Raw genomic sequence first — 23,206 nt, forward strand, 5'->3', positions numbered from 1 at the left:
TCCTGCGGTTCATTGTTGTCGATACGGGTCATCTGCATTTCAGATAAGCTGTCATCTTCTGTGCCAGGTTACCCCACTTTCCCAAATAAGGCTTACAATTCTTTGTTCACGTTTGTTGCTTTGTTGTCATTTTACTTCTATTACTATTCTGTGCGTAAGTGTCTGTGCTTGTGACAAGGCGCCATGAGATCATTCACAGCATACGAAAAGGCATATCCTGTTCACCTGGAGTGATCGATATTATGGCGTCATGTCACAATACAGAATGTTCGCCGTTCGGCTGGCTTGAGAGACAGGTAAGGTGTGCCGTACATAACGTGCCTTATGAGAAAAGCTTAAGTCAGATGATGTCTGGTTCCTTCACTCCTGCCCGTTTGTGCTTGGTGCAATGGATGAATTTGGTTAGCTGAGTCATGGTGCATTGAAGTTGCAGTACTGCATGGGAACCTGTTCCGTCCTGTAGGATGGTGAGTCCACGTAGGGTCAAAGGCCAATTGCGCTCAAAATTTCAACCTCCTGAAAACGTTATTTCTGCATAGTCAGCCTAAAAAGACTGCATGCATGCTTAGGCAAAAAGAACTAAAAGTTGGTCTTCTGGGGGACTACTTGACTTTGTCCCAATCATTACACCCTTTAGGGACTAACCCCCGAATTCATAGATGTATCTTCTCAACTTAAACCGAGCTTAACTTGCCGCCGTCTAAGTCGGCTTCCCTCAATTCATAGACCCAACCCGCTTTTCGATCGCACTTCAACCGTACTTCGACTGATCTTGGTCGGCCGAAATTCAAGTCTGCTTCGTAGCTACCTTGAAGGTTTGAAGTCAACTTCGTGGCTTCGTTATTCCAACATGGCGCCTCGGCAGCGGTAGCGGCGCGACGTTGCGCGATGGATCGCCGGCTTCGAGGCAGTCTGTCGTGCCGCTGATGTTGTGTTTGGTGACGCGTATACGACGAAAAGCCGAACTTGAAGGCAACTTCGTCGCTTCGTTATTCCAACATGGCGGCTCGGCACCGGTAGCGGCAGCGGCAGCGGCGCGACGTTGCGCGATGGATCGCCGGCTTCGGGGCAGTGTGTCGTGCCACTGATGTTGTGTTTGGTGACGCGTATACGACGAAAAGCCGAAAATACCGCTGCAATCGTTGAGCGGCCACCAAAGCCGGTGTACGATGATCGCCTGGGACTGCCACTGCCTACACTGCAGCAGCTGATGCTGACCCTCCGTTTTTGCCAGTTTTTACGGCGCCGGCTCCTTTCAAGCAGCTACGGGAGACTGGTGAAACCTACTGTGTGCCACACCGTAAAGAGGGTGACGGAGCTGATCGGAAAAAAGCCACTGTTTGAGCGGCTGGTGCACTTCCCGGTCGCGTCGAGGTAGTGCTGCAAATAGTATTATTGCCATTCACGGCCCTCTGATGACTGATATCAGCCAACTTGCTTTTGCGCTTCGGTATCCCTTGAACTTGTCACCGAGTATCTTGTCGCATCCCTCCCGAAAGTGGCTTCACGTGGTTAGTTTGAACATTTCCTGGTGTTGTTTTTTCTTTTTGTTGCAACATTGTGTGATTGTTAACAGTGTTTTTGGTCTACACAGTAAATCCAGCGAAAAGGGAATGTTGTGCAGGTTATAGTGCGCAAGTTTCTCCTTGAGAGGGACCATGTATACAGCATACATCTTTGTTTTGCATTAAAGGACTGGCCTTCAGTTACACCCAGTTCTTCTGGCCCCAAAAGTGGTCTCACATGCACAAAGAGTTATTGCAGCTCCAATTTTTTTTACTCTACAATGTAATCAGTAAGGTCATTTGTGAGGTAACCAAACAGCGTAGTTGGCGTGTTGACTGCATGCTAGCATTCAGGCAGCACAATCCAATGGAACCTAGGGCCCAATACAATTACACAGTCATGTTTATTGAAAATGGCTTTTGTCGACCGTGTACTACAGCACTAGTCCAGTCCCAGTGACGACACGGGCAGTGCGAGTTGCTGGCTATAGTCTCCACTCCGTCATCTGGGGACGCCAACCCACACTTACCAGTTACGACGTGCTCGCTGAGATAAACGGGTGGTAATTTCTTGAACAATTATAACGAATAGCCTGATGTTACACACAGTTATGTGGAGACCGCACTGAAGTGCTACTTTTTAAGCAAGCCGAAAAGAAATTGTAGGGAATGCTTCGGTGTCACTCTTTTTTTCTCTTTTGCCGCCTGAATAGCTGTCACGTAAAGACTGGGGAACGCTTCATCTTCGGGCTAGAACAGCAGTGATTGTTCTTGGCTTGCTGAACTAAAGAGGCCACCCACATTTACTTGATTTTAATCGGCTTAAATAAATGTTTTTGCAACAACCGGGTTGGCTGGCCGCAAACTCCATCACTGATATCGTGTGATTTTCACATGTTCCTCAAACTGTTATTTTCTTGTGAATTGCATTATCCTGCTATAGCCTTCTTGTGGGGTTTGTTAGCTTGATGCATGATAAAAGTGGATATTGATGACTCAACTTGGGCAGTGACTCCTACGTAGATTCAATACTATGAGCTGGGGAGGCACATATTCACAAAACGCTGATGTTGCTCAAGCAGCAAACATCACTGCAATGCACCTACATGAACATCCACGTTTCAATTCAAATCAAGCAAGTAGTTCCCTGTCCGCTAAGTATTTCTGTATTTTATTCTAAATTGCTCGCCATTCTTGTTGCCCTTAGTGCAAAAAAGCTGCCACTAGAGTGTGCAAAGAAAAATACCAGACCAGTAACAAAATGCCTGTACGAAGGCATTTGGTTTTGTTCAAGTACTCCTAAAAGCTCTAATAGCCACATTTGTCAAATAAAGGCAGCAGACTGAAATCACTGAGCTTACACATACTTTTATTATTTCTGTTGCAAAGCCTTGGCCATAAAAATTAAAAAAACACTGGCAAAACAAGAGATCCAAACCTTTCAAAGACAAACACGTTTTGGTTTGCCTATGGACAACAAAACTCTAGAAAATCCAAAATGTCGTTTGTTTTTGTTTTTAAAAGTTCTTCGGCTGGTGTCCAACACAGTCCAACAAGAAACACCACTCCAGAAAGGACAAGGCCCTGACAACATCCTCCTGCTCGCAATACGATAAAATTCTCTCTCCCTTCATCCCGACTACACGGGCTCCTGACGAATTCTCACTCCAAAGCCTGGGTGAGCAAAGTTTTCTCACGCTTAATTTTATACTCAGGAGCTCTAACTCAAGCTCTTTTTGCTGGTTTATCAGCTGGTCCTCTAGCTGTATTTTCTCAGGTGCACCTCCTTATCAGCAGAAGGTGCAGGATGTGCTCCTCCTGCAGGAGCTCCACCCTCGTGTTATCGTCAGCCCAGAGCTTTCACTCGAGGAGAGCCATATGACCGTTTGGATGCCCTGCGGCCTCCGTAGCGGGCGCTGCTGCATCACTGCCGTTGCAACTGCCGGCTGCGGAAGCTGTAGCTGCCGCCACCAGACTTGGCTCCCAAAGAGACTCTCGTGGTAGACTGTCGTCTTGCGCTGTCACAGCCCATGTTTCCCCGGGAGATGAGTCTGGCTTGGATGAGTCATCTGAAATGAACAAGCAAACTATATCTGTTGAATGTGAAATCTTATGCGATATGTGAGTGCACGGAAGGGTAGGTGGAGGTGATCTTCCTTTCAAGGCAAAGGTGACGCCACTGCCTATTCCACGATACACAAATTGGCTGCCTTACTCTTTACACAGCCATTTGAGTATGTACGGGGAATTAAAGGGGCCATGTGAGTTACCACTCCGTTTTTTCAGCACATGGCCTTAGGCAAAACTTAGAGTTAGCTTAGAGCGTGCCATGTGACAGGTAAATGTGATGGCATGCAAGTAAAAAAGGTGCGCACTGTAGCTACGGAGAACTATGTTTGTGGGGTAGCCGCGGCCTGACGTGTCGCCAGCCTGCTTGTCCAAGTAATTCACACCAAAAGACAAAAAAATTAAAGTAAAGCAGTGTTTGGGTTTTCAACACTGCGTCCTTGTGTGTGTGCAACGTCTATTAGAGAGCAGTATGCCACACGTGAGGCTGGTGTGCAGGACACGTCACTCCATCGTTACACCGAAGTGCAACTGAGGTGATTACGAGACGCACCGTAGTGGATAGCTAAGAATTTAGACCACCTGGGGGTCCTCAAAGGGGCCATTAAGACAAAATACACCTTTCTTCTATGTTTATGTATTTACTTGTAACTTCTACTGTTTACCCAACACTTGCTACTGCTATAAAAAGCATGTGCACTAAATGTAAATGCAGAGATCTTGTTCTGCAAGCTTTGTACTTTGCATCGGATTTGTCGGCCTCAGCGAATTGCAGCGAGCTGCCAATAATACGTCGTCAGTTCAGTGTGGAAAAGTAGCTAGGGTATTGCAAACCCATTATCTGTTTTCCTCATTATTTCATTTATTTGAGTCAAGTCTGTGTTAAAATTTGTGCAGTGTTATTCTAACGAGGCAATCTTTCCAGTCAACCAAACTTTAATTTTGTCTTCACGGCCCCTTTAACATGAGCTGACGTTTCATTTTTCAGCCTCAACCAGAAAACAGGCTGCAGCAGCCTGCATTAAACCTGCATGCTAAAAAATGCGGATGGCCACTGCTTTTTCTTTCTTCTGCGGCAAAATGGATTCACACGTGATTAGGCCCCTGTTTAGAAACCAAAGCTAATTAATTCAACCACGAGCCCTCACTGCACTGCAGCTCAGAGATGTTGGACAGTTTTTTTCCCTAAAGATGGAAAATTTGTACCCACCTGTGGCATAAACACGGTGTCCCTGGTGCTGTCCACCATTGCCTGCACCAACTGTAGGACCAGTCGACTCTGCACAGGCAGCAGGTGGCGTGTTCCGACCAAGTAATTCTTGTTTTCAGGCCGTATGCCAACCATCTCCATGGTCGGCGACATGGGTCGAGGTAGTGGTCCTCCCCCTAGAAAGCAATGCGTAACACACCGTCAGTAAAAAAAAAAGGCTGGTGTGAATGTGAGCACTGAAATGGCTCTAACAGCAGCATTCCAATGAAAATAGTCACGCACACACACATATACCTGTGCTTCTATGGTCACATTTTGACTTCTCTTTCAAACTATAGTAGACAGTAGTTGAAATGTGAAAATGAAAGCTTCACTTTAAGGCTGCTGTGCTATAGCTAGGGCAGGCCTCCACGTACTGCAGTATGCTGGGGTTTCACAGTACTGCCGATAAGCTCTCAGTACCTGGATGTGGACAGATTATTTGTCAGGGTTCAGAAGCTGAATCTGGCTGGCACACATTTCCTGTGTGCACATGATGCGCGGTACACTACAGGTTCGGTTACTAAATTTTGTATATCCTTGTTGAGGGGAGGTTTTTTATTTTGAAAGGCTTGAGATTCAAAATTCGGCTACGTTGAAACGGATTATTATTATATCCAAGAACGAAACAGGGATGACATAACATCCGCGGCCCTTAAGAACCGGCAAAGTTCTTTTAACACAGGAAAAAAATCACAGCAGGACGCGTGAAAGAAGCAGCTTTCGAACGTAAGGCGCGACGGCAGTAACATCTATCGGTAGCGCAATGCTAGGGTCTTTCAACGAAATTGCGAACGCGTTACTTACCGGCCTTCAATTCCTCTCGCTTTCCGCGGAACCATTCCTCGTTCCACTTCTGCTTCATGTTGTTCCAGCATTGTTCAGTCCTGCCGCGTTGCGTTTTGTGACACCAAAGACGGAGTTAAAATTCCGTAGCAACATCTCGCCACTGGGAAGCTTTCGCTGCAACGGAAGATACGTCGTTCTTGCGCTATCATTTGCTTCGCCGCGTCTTTAAAACCAACACAAGAAGAGTCTTTTCACCTTCTGTGAACCTTGGTGCAACTTTTCTGCGCATTTCTTGGATCCTTTTGCTGCGCACGCACAAAAATACGAAGAAACGAACATGAAACCAACGAAACGCTGTCGAGAACGCCGATGCGGCTCGGTTTACCTTGGCTCGGTTGCGAGCGCCCGGGTTGCCAGATCACATTCACTAATGTCTGAAACACGCGTTATGCTTTGACTGTAGATGATTGGGGATTGCTATTTGCTTAAACAGACCATTATTAACAATTACTATGGGTGGTTTTTAGTTAAAGGGACTGTTTTATGACCTTGATTTGAATCTTAAACGAAATAATTCCCGGTTACTCTCGATCCCAGCCGCGTCCGTCGCCGCCCCGCTCAAGTCGCCCCCTGACTTGACGAAGCAAGCTCGCTCCAACGTCTATGAAACGCGAAGGTCGTCTTAGACCCGTTCAAGCCGCCTGCTGTCTTGGAGCGGACTTCATGAAGTACGCTCGCTGCTTAAGTTTAAGATAGGTCTATGAATTCGGGGGTAAATGTGAGCAGACGAATGGTTAATCTGCCACCCGGTTGTTCAGTTCCCATACTCCTCAGGGATGGGCTAATATACTTCAAACAAATGAGTGAACAAGAGAGAGTGCCAGCTGCCGATGCTGCTCGAATGCAAGTATTTATTCTCGTAGCGGGTCAGATAATTTTATGTGCACGTTAATTCTTGTCAACCATTAAAGGAGCCATGAAGAGAAAACACAAGTTTGGTTCATTCAAAAGATTGTCTCGTTAGAATCATACCGACACCACTTTTAACGTAAACTTCGCTCAAATAAGCTACATAATTAGGAAAAACGGGAATGGTCATGCGACCCACCAGCTCATTTCCCGCAACAGAACCTATGATGTCACATGAGCTAAGCTCTGCGATTGGCGGAGGCTGGCAGAAGCAGACGCAAATTAGGTACAGCTTACAAACTAGACGAACGAGCGATTTGCGCTTAAATTTAGGGCACATTCTTTACAAAGCAATAAGAATGATGGGACAAACAGTGGAAGTTACGAAAGCACATGTAAACATAGAAGTACTGATGCGTTCTGCTGTTCGTACTGCGCACAGCATGCTTGGTTTAGCTGCACAGCACTACGGGGCTTGGGGTTGTCTCAGACGACACTGGCCGATTGACGCAAGCAACGATGTCTTACGTGACCCCATTTGTCGAGCGAGCACTGTTTCAGGGAACAAATATTTTCTCCCGGAACAAAAACAAGCCAGGTTTAAATGCGGGCAAAAACAAACCAAACGCTTGCCACGGTATGGTGGCGTCATCTAGGTTACGGAACGTAAAGAAACGCGGGAACAAACCACACCGCTGTACAGGGTGGAGACAACCTTTGAACGGTCCCGTGCCGCCGCAATTGGGCCAACGGGCTCAAAGCGTTATTCTTTTCGTTTCCCACGAGACCTAGCAACGCGAAACAGACTATATGATTCAAACTTCTTCAGTAAACCGCGTTGCGGCGATAATTTTAGCGCGGTTTTGACACAATGACTTGCTTCGGCGGCGAGCGAGCAACCGAAAATGGCGGCGCCAGCGTATACGTGTCTCTACCCTGTACGGCGGATGCGTGAATGAAGTTACTCTAGGCTGCAGAGCGGTCGGTTCCTGTGATGTCATTTGGGACCACGAAAACGCACGATTGAGCGGAAAAATCACAATTTTAACCTAAACTGTGTAATTTCTCAGTGAATAAAGCACCGTTTGTATCCGGACAAGCGCTGGGGGCACAATAAAACACGAAATCTTTCGAATAAAACCAACTTGCATTTTCTCTTCATGGCTCCTTTAAGGAGTGCTCCAGCTAAATCGAGAAGATAGCCCCTACATTGCTAAAAGAATCAATTGAGCAGAAGTTCATTTTTCTGGCCTAAGAGTAATTGGCGAAATTTTGTGATTTCCGGTTCAGTCTTCACACGCCATTAATCATATGATGGTACCCTGTGCCACGAACAAACAGATTAGTCTTATAGATTTCCATAATCACAATCACACTTTCTTGTTTGTTTTGTGGTGTAACTATTTTGAGGAGGTTGACGAAAGCCATCCGGTACGGCACGTTCATGTGCAAAGCTTTATATTGACGCAAAGGTGAGGCCCGTACACAACTACCCGCACTGTCGCAACGCTCATTTTATGAACGTAGCGTAACATTTGGCACAACACGCTTGAACCTACCGCTATCGTCTTAATCTTCACAACAAATGCAATACTTGAATAAAACAGTGGGGCCTTGGCCCTTAGTATTGTTGGACCCTTCGTCTCAGTGGACTTTTCGTCTCGTTGGACATTCAGACTCGGTGGATCTTTCGTCTCGTTGGACATTCAGGCTCGATTGGACCTTTTGTCTCGCCGATCACGTGACGAATTGGACCTTTCGACTCGTTGGACATTCAGGCCAAAAGCGGTTTTTGTGTAGGTTGAAATAAAATTCAAGAGAACAAAGCAGAATGCACATTTGGTCGACACTTCAATGCCCACAGGAGGATATATATTAAAAGGCGGGGGTAAGTGCGAAAGGGTTTAAGCGGAGGTTGTTCAGATAACATGCCTGATTCATAGTATCCCTAAAAGGGCACTTGTAAAGTGGCCTTTTAGTCCAGTATAATTGCTGGCTTTTTGTAAATCTGAAATCGAACCTACTTTTTGTCGTCCTTAAAGCTAAGTTACGACGTCCTAGTAAATTGGCAGAAGTCTAGCTTTCATGCTGGAATAGAATAAGTGCATGGGCGAGGGATAAAGAAAACAAGCGTCCTCCTGTCACCATGGTCTGCGTACCCTTTCTTTCACCACCGCCGCTGCCATCTTTCGTCCCCGCAACTCGCAGCATGTTACGCGGGTGGCAGCTCCGTTGAGCGAAAGAACCTCGAGCGCTAACCGAACGCCAAAGCGATCATAACTGACCAGCACAACCCCGCGATGCTTGCAGCGGCTTCCAGCAACAATCGCTGCCCATGCTTAAGCATCGCACTTCACCGCCGAGTGTGCCGACATGAAGAGGGACAGCCCAAAGTAATCGGTACATACGACACAACACACCCTCCACTCCTCCACATCTCATTTGCGCATTTACCGCAAAAGCCGAATGTGGTAACTACGTCGAGCTCTACGCTCCGATGCACACAATCGAACCTCACTGTATTCGCCGGGTGTCCCTATTCGCACGCCCCGTGGGAACAATTTTTATTTGTAGTTCGCACGCCGCGTGGGAACAATTTTTATTTTTAGTTCGCACGCCGCGTGCCAACAATTTTTTTTTCTAGTTCGCACGCAAGTGAAAGAGAAAGGAGGAATACACGTCCAGCCGTCCACCTGTTCTGTGCCGTCCAGTATTTCTTTCTCTATGGTCCAGCTGCCAGCAGGCGACTTTGTGGGAATGTGGGAGGCCTCGTGTTTGTGCTGCTACAGGTGCGACAGGGAGGTAAAGAACAATTATTACAATTATTTGTAGTTGGCCCTCAACGTGTAAGTATTCGTTAATTGTATCGGCGCCTTTGTGACTGTATTGCAACGCTATTTGTGATACATTCAAGCAGTGACGACGGTGAACGGTACCGATGTTTGTTGTCCCACGAAGGTTTGCGTCGTCTCAAGTGTGCGTTCGTGTTACGTGCCCGTCGTTTTCTGCGCGCATGTGCCAGCTTGACGCGGTCAACGCGGCGGACAAATCGGCTGCCTACGCAAGTTATGTCAACGCCGCCTAAAAAGGCGTCATTGGCATTGGAGGCAAGTGAGACAGTAAAAAAAAAACAACTTAAAATGGCCACTTTCGAGCGTTTCGAGCATACTAATGTCTGGCCTTCATCATCCTCGTTGCACTTTCAAAAGTGCCTTTTCGGCGCCAAGAATTAACGTAGAGGTCCTGTTGCCTGGCCTGTTTCTTAACTAATCTGAAATGTGATCGCTTCGTGGATGTTGTTATCTGAAATGTTAGTTTTTGTGTCGTGTTTTTGCACCATATGCGATATGCACCATCTAGCCCAACAGCATATATTACTGAAATGTGACATTAGTGCGAAATTTGTAAGATAAAGGAGTGGTTTTGCTTAAAACTTTTTTTTTCATGTGTAGTGCAACCCTTTCATGTATGTTGCAGGGTGTTGCAACATTTAAACTGTATACTGCAACACCCTGTATATTTCTCATTAGAGGACAGTATTATAACTGTAGATCATTGCGTGAAAACAGACTTTTTGATAGCTCTGCAGGATGGGACCCTATACAAGCGCCCTTCCCCTCTCCTCTCAAAACTGCACCTGCGGGCTGATCCGCAAATATGCGCATGAGCACAGCACTGAATGCTGTTTGTACTGATTAGCGTCCTCTATTATCACTCCTTTTAATTTTTGCTGTATCTAAAGGTACTCGGACGTACCCACAAAATTTCTTAGCGATACGGCGGATGTATCGGCAAAAGTTTTTAAATTTGTGTTGGCGCGCTGGACTGCTCTCGACCTCTTCGATTATCAACCACTAATTCTTTGCCACCTTAGCGAGCTGATCCAGGAGCTTTAAGCCACTTGAGACACCGGCCTGGCCATAATTGTTCTAATGCCACGTGATCATCTTGTACATTTCGATGCTTTCCATACAGTTCTGTCCAGACAGAACGCCAGCTGTCAGTAAATTTCTGTCTAGGGGAAACGCAACTCATGCTGGGAGCAGTCTTTCTTGCTTTTACTCAACCGGCCAAGCCCTTTCGGCGCACTGATAAGCCACGTGCACAATCACATCTAATTATTATTCAATACTAATAATTACAGTCTAACCGCATTATAACAAAGTAGTTTCGTGGCAGTAAATTAGTTTATTGTACCCGATAGGCGTTGTAATGGTAGAGGTAAAACTTGGCTCTAAGGAATTGGTAATCTGGCTAGAGGAAAAATCCTAGCCACAAAAACGCATTATTCTAGGCTTTGAACTTACTGTAAACGAGTTAATCCTTAGCTGTCTCCTTGTGGCATTTCAAACTAAATGGACCCAAATATGAGAACGTGAAATTACAAAAGGGAAAGATCATTTGACAGAACAGGCCTGCATTATTATTTTTTGAAGGAGGACGTGATCTTTGTACGGTGGCTTTTCATAGCACCGAACAGTATAAAGGTTTCCACAGTGACCACGCACAAAAGGGCCTTTTCTACTTCTACAGTTTTGGGCGTTGAGAGTTTTTTCTTCATTACAGCTGATATTGCGTGCAGCTCTTCCAGTTCCACTTTCCGGCACTGAAATGATGTGTGACCAACCAGTTTGTATTTTAATTTTTTAGTTCGTTATAGCCGATAATTTGCTATATCAGTGTTCATTATAACGAGGTTCAACTGTAAAAATGATTGGAATAACTCTAGCTCAGTCCAAACGGAACTCCAAATTGCTACCCCATGCCCGCTTCACAACATGCAGCAACAGCAGTTTTTCTTGATATTCACTCAAACTGACAAAATGCGTCTCCCCAATGACTAGCCAGAGACCCTGTTAATTATTAATCATTGTTATTACTGATGATTGAACTAACTCTGGCTTAATTGGGGTGGAACTCCAAGCTGCTACCCTAAGCCCATTTCAAAATACAAAGCAAGAGCTCTCTGCCATGATTTTACCCAACTGGCCAAACCGCTTCCATTCACTGACTAGCCTGAGCCACTGTTATTAATAAAAACAGATGATTGGACGTAACTCTTGCGATGGCTACGTCAGCCTTAGCTTCAGTGAGCAATAGCGGTTTGGCCAGTTGTGTAAAAATCAAGACCGACTGCTCTCACTACGTGAATTGTAAAGTGGGCATTAAGTATAGCTACAGTTGAACCCCTTTATAAGAGACACGTACCGGGGAGCAGTTTGTGTCTCTTATACGAGATGTCTCTTATAGCAGGGAACCATGTTATCGCTTGCTAATCAGACCCTAGTTCAATGTGGGCACCGTATGACTAAAATAAGCTCACAAGAACGCTAACGCATGTTGCAAAAGATTCATTCTAATTTATGTTTGTCCCCCAGAATTTATGAAACAGTTCTGAATCTTTGTTTGCTTCACGACTGTGTTTACACTGTTTTTACAACCAATTCCACAAGCTTTTTTTCCTTTCACTGCTTGTGGAACATGAATAGTAGATGTTGAGTTCACAAGTCTGGTGAATAGCCAGAGCGCACAGCTTCTTCTGCTGTGTGCTCAGGCTATTCATTACGCATGCAGGACTCCACATCTGCAATGCTTCTTGATTGGGAGCTACGCGAATGTGAGAGCCCGCATGTGCGGTCGCACTCCAATGGATGGCAGTAAGCTTCAACCACTTCTGCAAGTTGCATTTCCATTGGCAGGGCTTCTCATCGTCATTTCATAGCCGACTGAACCACTGGGTGTTTGCTGAAGTTACAATAAATAGCGACTGCAGGCCTCTGTTGTCCACCTGTGTTGCCACAATGGAAGCAACTGCAATTAGTGACTGGTGGCACTGCATCTGAAGTTAAAATGTCTGTTACCAGCGAGATTATTGATTAAAGTTCAAGGATGACTTGTCCCTTATGACCAACTGTCCTCTACATCCGATGTCTGTTATAAAAAAGGTCAATTTAATGGGAAAGATAGGGCAGCCAACTATGTGGGTGAATAGTGTCTCTTATAGCCATTTGTCTCTTACATCCATGTCTCTTATAACGAGGTTCAACTGTATTACAAAACGCTATGCACGGGCATGCACACACTAAAGGAAAACTTGTGAAGATTCAAATCCATCCGAGTTCAACCTAGTGCTCCAAACTACCTTTAAAATTTTGCGTGCTGCTTTCCCGCTCATGGCAGTCCTTTCAACAGTGATTACTCTGTAGTTATTTAGCAAAATGTTAAATTTTTTGCGCAGCTAATATTGGGGGGAAAACTTGCTTTGTGCACAGTTTCAAGTCTCGCACGTTGCGCGACTAGGTTCCTGAGCCATGGAAACTATCCCATAGAAATGCATTGGGAGTAAGATTTGACAGCGAATCACACAAAAAATATTCAGAATCCTGGAAAATTATTTTATTGTTTTCATCTTCACCTTGACTTCTCGCTTTATGCCAAATATCACTTTCTTGAAGTGGTTTTGCTTGGTTCCTGAGAGGTCGGAATTTTGAGAGAGAAAGCTGGGTATGTCTGATGTATTTTAAAAAAATTTTGCGGGCATGTCTGCTGTACCTTTACAAAGTATTTAATTTTCTGCCCCTCTCACCTACCGATGCAAAGAACAAAGATCAGCTTGCCAGAGCTTTTCCACTAGTTGACCTGCTCATTTTCTTCCATTAAATACTCTTGTTGCCCTGCATGCATGCACACTTTAGGTGAAAGATCGGCGTTTCTAACCCTGTTGCTTGGACAGCTTAAGTGGTTTAGCTGAACATTTTGCGTATGGGCGCTCATATTTTTTTCTCTTTGCAGATTTTTGTTTTCTTGTGTAAGGCATATATATAAATTCATTAGGCTGCTGTTCTTCACCATGGTTGAATTTTCTTCATATGCAGGCTGTCCCTGTCGACGTTTGCTTCAGTGAAGGCATGATGGCCATCGTTGTGGCTGGTTTTATGAAAAACAGCTAATTTGGCACCCTCAGTTAATTCATTCACAAGAAGCTACTGAGTGTTTTAAAAATCTCTTTGAGGTAAGATTTTTCAGCAGAGGTGGAATTTCCTCCTTGGGGGCATTCGTTCTTCTCAACCTTGCATGCTGAAAAAGTGTGGTGTGCGTTATAAACAACTGGCGGGACCGCACAGCTGCTCAGAACAGGCTTCAGTTTCTCATTGCAGCATGGTGACCATCACTTTAGCTGGGACTTTAGAGATAAAGGGCAGCTGTATATTTCTAGGGGGCAAAGATTAGACATACAGACAGGGTGTTGTAAACTTTTATTGAAGCAATAGAGGAATGTGGTGTGGGAGAAGAAGCTATGGGCAACGAGTGACCATCTTAGTTCGATTGACTGTACGCTGCAGTTGCCCAAGTTCAGGGCCCTCTGGTCTTTGAGCGGGTAATTGGAGAGATTTCTTTCGATTGGTGCATTAATGTTAAGCAGCTATCTGCCTCTGACTGTGGCTGAACTGACACCAGTCGTCATTTTGAAGTGATGCGGTATTAGTGCACAAATGCATGTGTTCCTTGGTTGGAAGTCCCGCAGAGGAGTGGGAGATTGTAGAAATCGCACCGTACGTCTTGCTACTGTGCACGTCTACTCGACCTTAAAACGACAGGCAGAACAATGCACCCTGATTCTCCTGCTCCTCCACAGGATTCCCTAACCATGGAAAACGTGCACATTAATGCCACATTACTTAAGAATTACAGCCATAATTTCAGAGAATTGAGGCCCTGATGGCTGGTGTTCCATGCTGTGCCCTATAAATGTGAAAGCACTGCTTGACTCGGTAGGCTGAAATCCAGCATCGCAACAGAGAAATGGTGGGCAAAATGGATGACAGCCTGGTCACACACAATGCACCCATGATCTTTCACAGATCTCCAAATACTATATTGTACATAGGCTCGTACCGTCAGGCTCAATTGTTATAACCAATAATAAGAATAAGTGTAATTAATAAGGGGTTTATTTTGCCATAAAACATATAGCGAAGTTGATGGTGCCATGACTTCATTTTAATGTCCAATGATGTTATAAGTGGATTGGACTGTATATATAATGTTCCTGTGGGTTGTTTTTATTGCTTCAAAATAATCTTTGGCTGCTACAACTCCCTTATTTTGTCTCTCCAAAACAGACTTATCGCTGCTCTCAAGCAGCCCAAAATGACTGGGGCCAACCACATCACTTCCAGTGGGTTCCAGTTGCTTTGAGGCCTCTGGACAGCTTGGAAGGTACCCCAGAGCTTGCGACGTGTGGGTAAACCTCCGAGCCAATGTGCGATCCAGCTCATCCCTGCCTGCCAGCAAGTTGGCATTGCATCTGCAGGCAGCGCGGTGTGCTGGTAGGCCATTCATTCAGCAATGGGACTTGGAGCACTTTTCCCTACTTTTCACACTGCCGCCTTCATCTGCAGTAGCCTCTGGTCCAGCTTGACATTGGTGACGTGGCACAGTGGACCAGATCCTGGAACAGCTCTACCCCCTTCACCAGCTCCACCATGGCAAGGCACTTGCAGAACTGGACCCCGTAGGCGACATGGTGCTGTGTGGAACGCAGGGCTGGCTTCCTGAGTGGTGTAATGTGCAGTGGTTAATAAAGTTCCCATAAACGCGAAGTCTCAGCTGCAGAAACTGACGACACTGTGGATGAATTCTCTGAGGCGCTGCTCTGTAACCAACATGGGCTGGGCCTCATGCAATTTGCCCACAGTGAGGCAGCACATGTGACCTAACCGTTGTTGTAGCTATCTTGCAGCTGTCACTAAAAGCAGTTATCAGGAATAACTTTTAAAGAAGTCATGAAAGTTAATCGCGAGCCTCACTCGTTGCGGCCAATGCTGTGCTTCTCGGCACCAAAGGTGATTTTACAGTCAGTAATCAGTTCTAGTACCAAGGGCCCTTCAGAACTTTGAAAAAAAAACCTGTTTGGCAAATGTAACAAAAATGGTGTCAAACATGAGGAATGATGGTTGTGGCATTGTCTCTAGAGAAAAAAAGCAGGTTTTTTGCAATACTTCGGGCAGCAACATCTGCTTAACTTGAATTAATACCGGTCAGCCTGAATTTAACTCGGTACGCAGACAATGACAAGAAACGAAGCGTACCCAGTTAAATTTAAGCTGACCAGTATTAATTCAAGTATGATCCAACTAGCTCAGATTCTGCCCATTCTAATCTGCTTAACACCTCGAATTTGTCTCCGAGAGCGAGTCCGACTTTCTCTGTGACTGCACAATGGCTTCAGACAATGACAAGAACGACAATGATCATGATGATGCACTGGGTAATGCTTGTGAGTAACTATGCATAAGTAATGCAAACCTACTGCTCCCTTTTTGTTTTTGTTTGGTGTCCGGCAGGCATTGAGACAGAGCTGCCCTTCATATCAGTTTTATCTTCACATTGTTTAAGTTAATTCCAAGTTGAAACCCATCTTTTCAAATCATAATGCAAAAAAGTTACGGTTAGAGAAAATTTTGAGAATTGAATGTTTTTTTAAAAACATAGTGGAGGTGCAAGGTGCAAACTTGGAAATGGGGAATAGAAAAGTAATTGGGCTATATACCTAAAAGCATGTAATGATAGAAAGGTGAAGCCTTCTGAGATTTGGGTGCACCCATTGAGGTGAAGGAGAAGGTAAGGCTTGGAAAAGTTCGGGCGATGCAGTTGTCCCTAGTTGACAAGGTAGTGACAGTGCAGTACAGCTGGTCAACGTCAAGGAAGAATCATCATGACTATGAAGCTTGAGCAAGGGCCAAATCTTCACTGGTTTGATAGACGCTTGGTAGTTGGGTCAACCGCTAATGACAGGTGTAGACATGGGGTAGGACACCGCAATGAGATCTGGCTGCTGGTACCCTATGCCACTGCCCTTCCAGGGTGTCTCCTAGAAGACACATGGAAGGTTGTGCAACCGGCAGCATCAGGTACAACACTGGAGCCTAACGTCATAACTACACGATTTGTTAATTGCAGCACTTCCTGCCTCACCATCTCATGTAGCACAAAAAAATGTGCTGTAGTGCAGTATTGCATCAAAATTCTGCACCAGGCACTTGCAATACATGTAAATTAGGTAAAAACACTAGAGAAACCAAACTTAACTGTGCGCCTGCCCCTCTCAATTTCAAACATTTCAACAAAGACGGAAAAAGAAAATGCATGTCGCGAACCTGTTTGCTCTCTGCTGCTAAAGACAATATGCCATTTATTGTCCGTGTAGTTAATAATGGTTACATTAAAATGTGTACAGGTCCGCTCCCCCTTGCTGGTTTACAAGTTCCCCTATCCCTCTGTAGACATCCACAAATGTAATGGTCCTGTGCATAAAGGATTAGCTGTGCATAAATACATTAGCTCCAGTTGGTTCTACCATATTGAACGCAATGAGACGGCTGCTTCCTTGGCGAAAACTACCCGCCAAATTCTAACCTCTATTACTAAAATGTTTCCTATCAACACAATACATATTTGGATTCAGCAAGCTGACACCAAAACCACAAAATTTTGATACATCTTTCACATTACAAAGTTTCTTCTATTTAATCCTACCTAACTGTTGCTTTCAAACGTTGAGAAGTTCATGTTCTGCAAAAATTTCCGCCCCGCATTTCGTGTCTCTAGAAGACATGTGGTAAACAAAACACTCACAGAATGTAAAATAAATATGTACCACTGCTTCTCCTCACCACAGTATCTTGCACGTGATTGCTGTACTCGCATAAAGTACCAAGCGCTCTATTTCTAGAAATATGCATATTTGAACAAGCAGCACTTAACCGCTGAACACGATGATTCTCCGAGAACTGCTCATCGGTCGCATATGATAGAGCCCAGAATAAATACAGGGGTAGAGATTTTCCCAGTGGAACAACATCAGAATGCCTACCGGAATTACAAAATAGAAAAAGTAAACGACGGAGCTAACTCAGCTTCAATACTGAACTCACCAAAACACAATTCAAGCATTCAACCAAAAACTGGACGTGTGGCCTCGCGCGGATCCAACATGTTTACAAACGTGTTTATCAAATTTATCAAACTATTGAGCTACTTACCAACACAGATTAGCCAACAGCTATGCGGGCAGCTTGAAAAAGCTAAGCTTGAGGTATGCGAACAGAGACCAGAGTGGTTCGAAAAGGACAGCGCAAGCCGCGCTCGTCGCGAAGCAGGCGAAGGCTCAAAGGCTGTCAAAGGCGTGCGAACAATTTTTATTTTTTGTTGGCACGCGGCGTGCGAACTAAAAATAAAAATTGTTCCCACGCGGCGTGCGAACTAAAAATAAAAATTGTTCCCACAGGGCGTGCGAATAGGGACACCCGTATTCGCCGCGGACGTGAAGTCCCACCGGAAATTGCTATACACACTACCCATATGGTGCCATCTATGAGGAGCTGTCAGAAACACTCCCGAGCTTGCTTGGTGGCGAGCTGACGCGACCTCCGTACGAACGGCAACGTACCTTTTCGGTGGCAAAGTTTGCGCTGCAGTCATGGGCGCGAAATAGATTATGGCTGCCCACAGGGACGTTTACGACGTGTTTGAGCTTTTAATCGAGGCAGGAACAGAAATACGCGGGCAGCCGGTGCACAACATTCGGTTAATACGGTGTTGATCAACATATCGTATGTTGGGTCGGGCCTGCCGCGTCATTTTTTGTTTATTTTATTTTTGAGTTTTCTGTAAGCAAGTATGTGTAGCCGAAGCTGTTCATTCCTGGGTATTGCCAACTCTCTAAATAATATCCTACGGCGGCTTTATTCGCCTTAATAAGATTTATCAGGCGCCAGATTGCTCAGATCTCGCTTGGTCTCTCATGGCTGCAGGGGGTACAATATGTCTCGGGTTCGATTCCCGGCAGCCAAGGCTGCGTTGAATTTACGATGAAGGCGAAAAATTACTGCGTGTACCCGATGTTTCGATCAACACTAAAGATCCCTGAGTGAGATACGTGTCTACAACGCTGCCTCGTGCCTCTTAGCGCGTTGTGGTTTCGGCGGCGCACAAAACACCAGTTTTGATTGACTAGTTAACTAAAGCATGTTCTACAGGAACTCCTGAGTACAAACGGGAGAACATGCACCTGTGCTCATATGTGTTTGTACACCTTGCCTCGAGCTGTTAAAGTTGGCTTTTCCGCATGGCGGTTAAGCTGTGCAAGAAAGTCACCGGGGCTAAATGTGATAGTAAGAAACGCTTCTGCTGTAAAGCGGCTCATCCGTAGTGTTTAAGAAACGCTTAGGACACATTCTTTTGCAGTGTGACCTTTAAAAGTTTCCCACTCGGCCTTCTTTTGGTAAATAAAGGCGCTTTCAACATGCAGACACAGGAAAAGGAAGATGTATAGAACTTTTTTCTTTCACGTACATTAGGTCACATGCTAGCAGTGCCATTTGTCCATCACGTTTTACTTTGTGCATTGTAACAGTTTCTTACCAAGATCCAAAGACTCGCCTAGGAAATTTCACATCATGAATGGTAAAAAAAAATTATCTCTTTAAATTATGTGGAAGCAATGCCCATCTCTTCATTGTTGACAATTTCTAGTTTATCAGAGCTGCTGCAGCCAAGCGTCATGTTACATCTATAAACTAGAAAATACAGGAAAGAGGCCATTTCTAAGCAGACGGAATTATATTGATTAGCATCTGCGTTGTTTGAATTGTATGTTTTCCAACTGGCAGGGCAACTGCTATTATTTCTATGCACATAAGATGCCCATGATTTTGCTCAAGTATGTGACTCTTAGGTGGTTACATGCTGATAAAAGAATTCTGTGCTATCTTCATTCATACAATGCAACTCGTCCGTGCTCATGGTGAGCATGCAGGGTGCACGTGTGACGCTTAGCATGGTAAACGTCAGGCAACGTCTGCTCAGTTGTAATGAGAATGTCTACTCCAGAATGCTTAAATAACTGAACCAATCGTGAAAAACAGTCAACTCAAAACAACCTGAAAAAAAATAGAAGCACCCTCCACCCTAAAAGAAAAAGAAGACAAGAAGAAACGAGTTAACTATTTCACATTATTTTCAGGTTATCCAAAAATAAGTCTCCATGCAGAAGGCCCAAGAAAGGCTGTTGTTTCTTACACTTTCAAGAAGACATCAACACTGCCATTGTTTTACAATATAAAGTAAATTTTTATTACACCATATCCTCAGCTTCAGTTGGTGTTGTCCTTTCTGGGTGACCTGTAAAACCAAAGGTGCAATATAATTAGCAATACGGCTGTGATCCTTCTATACATGATAGAAAAAGAGCAAAAAAATATACATGGCAAAACCCAGGACCTTCTTGCTTTTGTGTTATTTTTTGTTCTACTGGCCCAATTTCAATTCTTGAAACCAACTTTCGTGAAAACCTATTGAGCATGATTTTCCATACCAACTCTTATCACATGAAATGGCTGCACAATACTTTTTGCCTGAATGTAAATTTGGCTAAGAAATTTCTTCATTATTATTTTCCAGTTTTTATTGCCAGTCACAGAAAATTGGGGCAGATGGTGCAGAACTGTATGCGACCACACAGTGTGAAGTGGTGTCCAGTTTTTTTGAAAATCACTTGTTAGCCCAACTGGAACCACACCACATACAGAAGCTGTCGTAGTCTTTGACACAGCCTTATAAATTGACGTGAACCTTTTTCCTCCGCAGTTAGAACTGATATCCTTTTTTTGCTGCCTGGTGCTGTTTACAGTAAGAACTACATTTTTTAGGAAAAAGTAATTGCCACCCAAAGAACCCTTCTGATTCAAAATAGCAATGTACAAGATTAGAATCATACTGCAGAATGGGAACGTATACATGTCCCCCCCCCTCCACCCCCCCCCAGCTACCCCAGCACTTGCACCTTCCCCCATGCCCTCTGCCTCTCCCTTCGTGAAACTGGATTTGCCGGCCCCCTCAAGATAAAATCCTGCTGACGCCCATGCATAAGGAACCAATAAAGTGTGCCGCTGGCCGAATTGGTTCTCAATGCATAAATACGAGACTGATTCAAAGAGAAACAATAAGAAAAAGGGCACGGGTGCCTTCATGGTCTGTTCCACAACTTTCACTACAACTTGGAACGATGTTTTGGCCTTGAGAAAGGTATACGCCTCCATGCCTATTCGGCACTAGGAAGCGGATCCAAGCATCAGCACTGACTCCCCCCATCTATCATTACTAATAGCTTCACACTTGTTGATTAAAAAAGTGCTTGTCCTTATGCGTCATCCCACTTGTAACAATGCATGCAACGACATTTAACAAGGCGAGGGAAACGCGCTGAAGGCATACAATACGAGTTCGCACCGTTCAGTTGCACGGGCCGGCTGTTAAAGGAGCCATGAATACAAAATGCAAGTTTGGGTTATTCGAAAGATTTCGTATTTTATAGTGCCCCCAGCGCTTGTCCGAATGCAAACGATGCTTTATTCACAGAAAAATTAATCAATTTAGGTAAAAATTTTGATTTTCCCGCTCAATCGTGCGTTTTCGTGGTCCCAAATGACATCACAGGAACCGACCGCTCTGCAGCCTACGGTCCCTTGATTCCAGGGTTGCCACTGAGTTTGGAGTCAATTTCGCCAAAGGACGAGCAAGAAGTCGCCGAACTAGCCATTTTTTCTTAAGATTTCGCCAAAAATGTCGCCATACAAGATATCTGCGGCAGCACCTAAAAATAAACGCTTCTAATTTTGTATAATCGCTTTTTCAACGTCAGTCGCATCGTCCGCTTCAAAATTCCTGGTTCTTCGACTAGCCGTTAGATGGCGCCGAAAGGCTAGCCCAGTTATCATCAATTAAAATCCCTTCATTGCTTTTAGCCAAAGCCTCTCCTAACTTTTTTTCCTTTGTGTCTGGGAAGGCTAGTACCGCAGGGTGTGGGGTAAGGTAGCAACAGTTGCTGAAAAGGCTTAATTAATAATAATAATAAACATTAAAATAACCACCACCGAGGCACCACCGATTCAGCGCTACCGCTGAAAGTTTTGGCTGTAGTTTCCCGTATTTGAATCCCTTTTGTGAGCTTATTCTTGTAATTAAGGCGTTATTAGTGAGTTCATTGAAGGTACCACGACAGCAGTCTTACAGGAGACGAGCAAGATAGTCATACCTCCTCACTGTGAACAAATAATCTCCACATGACCGTCGGAGGCATAGAATAAATGAACACGTAAGCAATGAAAAATGCCTTAAAGGGACCCTGCAACACTTTTTGAGCAGTGCAAGTAAACCTGCGCGACGTTTAGATTACTCTGCCAGGAATACCTGAGCCAAATATTACACGTGCACGTGAAGCGGGGAGCGCGCAAATCGACGTGAAAGACGCGGAAAAACCAACCGCTCTCTCTTCAGTTGTCCTCATTATGCAACCCCTGGCATGGCCTAAGCGACGTCACATAGGCCATGGCTGCCCGATCGGCTGTCACTGGTCAACTTCGCGGCTAGATTCTCCCATTTCCGTCGTCGTCATCGCTGTGTACAAACCTCTTCTATGCCTGAACCTGTAGGCACAGTTTTGCCGTTTCTTTTGTGTTTTGAGTGCGCGCGGAGTTTGAGTGATGAGCTCAATACTTCCCTTTCAACATGACCACTCGACTACAAACGTTTATAGGCCTCCTGCGCTGGAGTTTTGGCGACATGCAGCGCCCCTAGCGGCCGACGCCTCTTGGTAGTACAAAAGCAGACTACCATCGCCGCCCTCCATGTGTTTTCAATTACAAGCCAGAGTGAAAGTTGGTTGTGGCGCTTTGTGGCGTGTTTAAATGACTGCATACTGTATGAAATAGCCCTTAAAGTAGTTGCAGAGGCTAAACAAAATAATATCCGCTAAAAGAAGCCGATTTGTCTGCTTTCTTTTGAGCGAGCTGTCGCGGCGTGGGACAGTATCGCCAGGTCGGGTGGTTTAACTGTTTGACGACAGTTACAGTTTTTTCTTCTTGCGTGCGGTCGACAAAGGAAAGTTCACGAGTAGCATAAACACGGAGCGCTGCTCATCCTATATCCTGAGGTAACTGCAAAATGTTGCTTCAGCGAGAGCATGCAAGCGAACGCAAGAATAGCGCAGCCGACTCACCTGACACTTCTGGCCTGGCACCGCGATTGAAACGAGTGGAAATTTTGTTTCGTATTTTCGCAAACTAAATGATTTTTGCGTAACGTTTTACGCCGCACGATTTACGAACGGCAGGGTACATGTATACTAGCGAGTAGGGGGGGGGTGGGGGGGGCAATATATAGCGCCAAATAAACACATTGCGCGCTATTAAAGAACGCAAAACTTGCACCAAATCACACGCCCGCTGCCTGCAGAGATGTGTACTTCTATAACATCACATAACACAGCCGCATACACGGCACGGGGCCCCGAATATTTACATACGATCATCACTGACTGTGTTGGTTTTCTAGCGCAGGGCTCGTCGAGTCTGAACACCGACACGCCAGTTTTGACTTCAAATGGAGTTAGACAGCAAGACAAGAACAGAGAATTGGCGTCCTCCAGTTGAACTGCCCCCCCCCCCCCCCCCCTATCTTCACACTTCGCCAGATTATTGCTAAATATTATTAGAAATTCGCTGAATTTTTTCTTTTGCATTCAAAGCCTCCTCCTCCTCCCACCCGATTTGCCGTCCAGCCCTCCGCCGTGTCGGCTGCATGGAACTCGGCTGTTGCTGATCATTATAGGCTATTAAGTGCGAAC

General features: G+C 45.1%; 1 long non-coding RNA gene across 2 annotated transcripts; it reads right to left on the reverse strand.

Moving 5' to 3' along the window:
* Positions 1–2,604: 2,604 nt before the first annotated feature.
* Positions 2,605–6,000, reverse strand: LOC144164976 (uncharacterized). 2 transcript variants are annotated; one of them, XR_013321289.1, is made up of 4 exons: positions 5,866–5,995; positions 5,629–5,784; positions 4,783–4,958; positions 2,605–3,574 (listed from the first exon to the last, which is right to left on the reverse strand). It is a non-coding gene; the product is annotated as an uncharacterized LOC144164976 (long non-coding RNA). The 2 variants fall into 2 exon arrangements; XR_013321288.1 differs by having other exon boundaries at positions 5,629–6,000.
* Positions 6,001–23,206: the final 17,206 nt, after the last annotated feature.

Source organism: Haemaphysalis longicornis, unplaced genomic scaffold (genome assembly GCF_048455015.1).
Source record: "Haemaphysalis longicornis isolate Haplotype H1 unplaced genomic scaffold, Haemaphysalis longicornis Haplotype H1 scaffold_14, whole genome shotgun sequence".
In the NCBI taxonomy this organism is placed as follows: Eukaryota; Metazoa; Arthropoda; class Arachnida; order Ixodida; family Ixodidae; genus Haemaphysalis; species Haemaphysalis longicornis.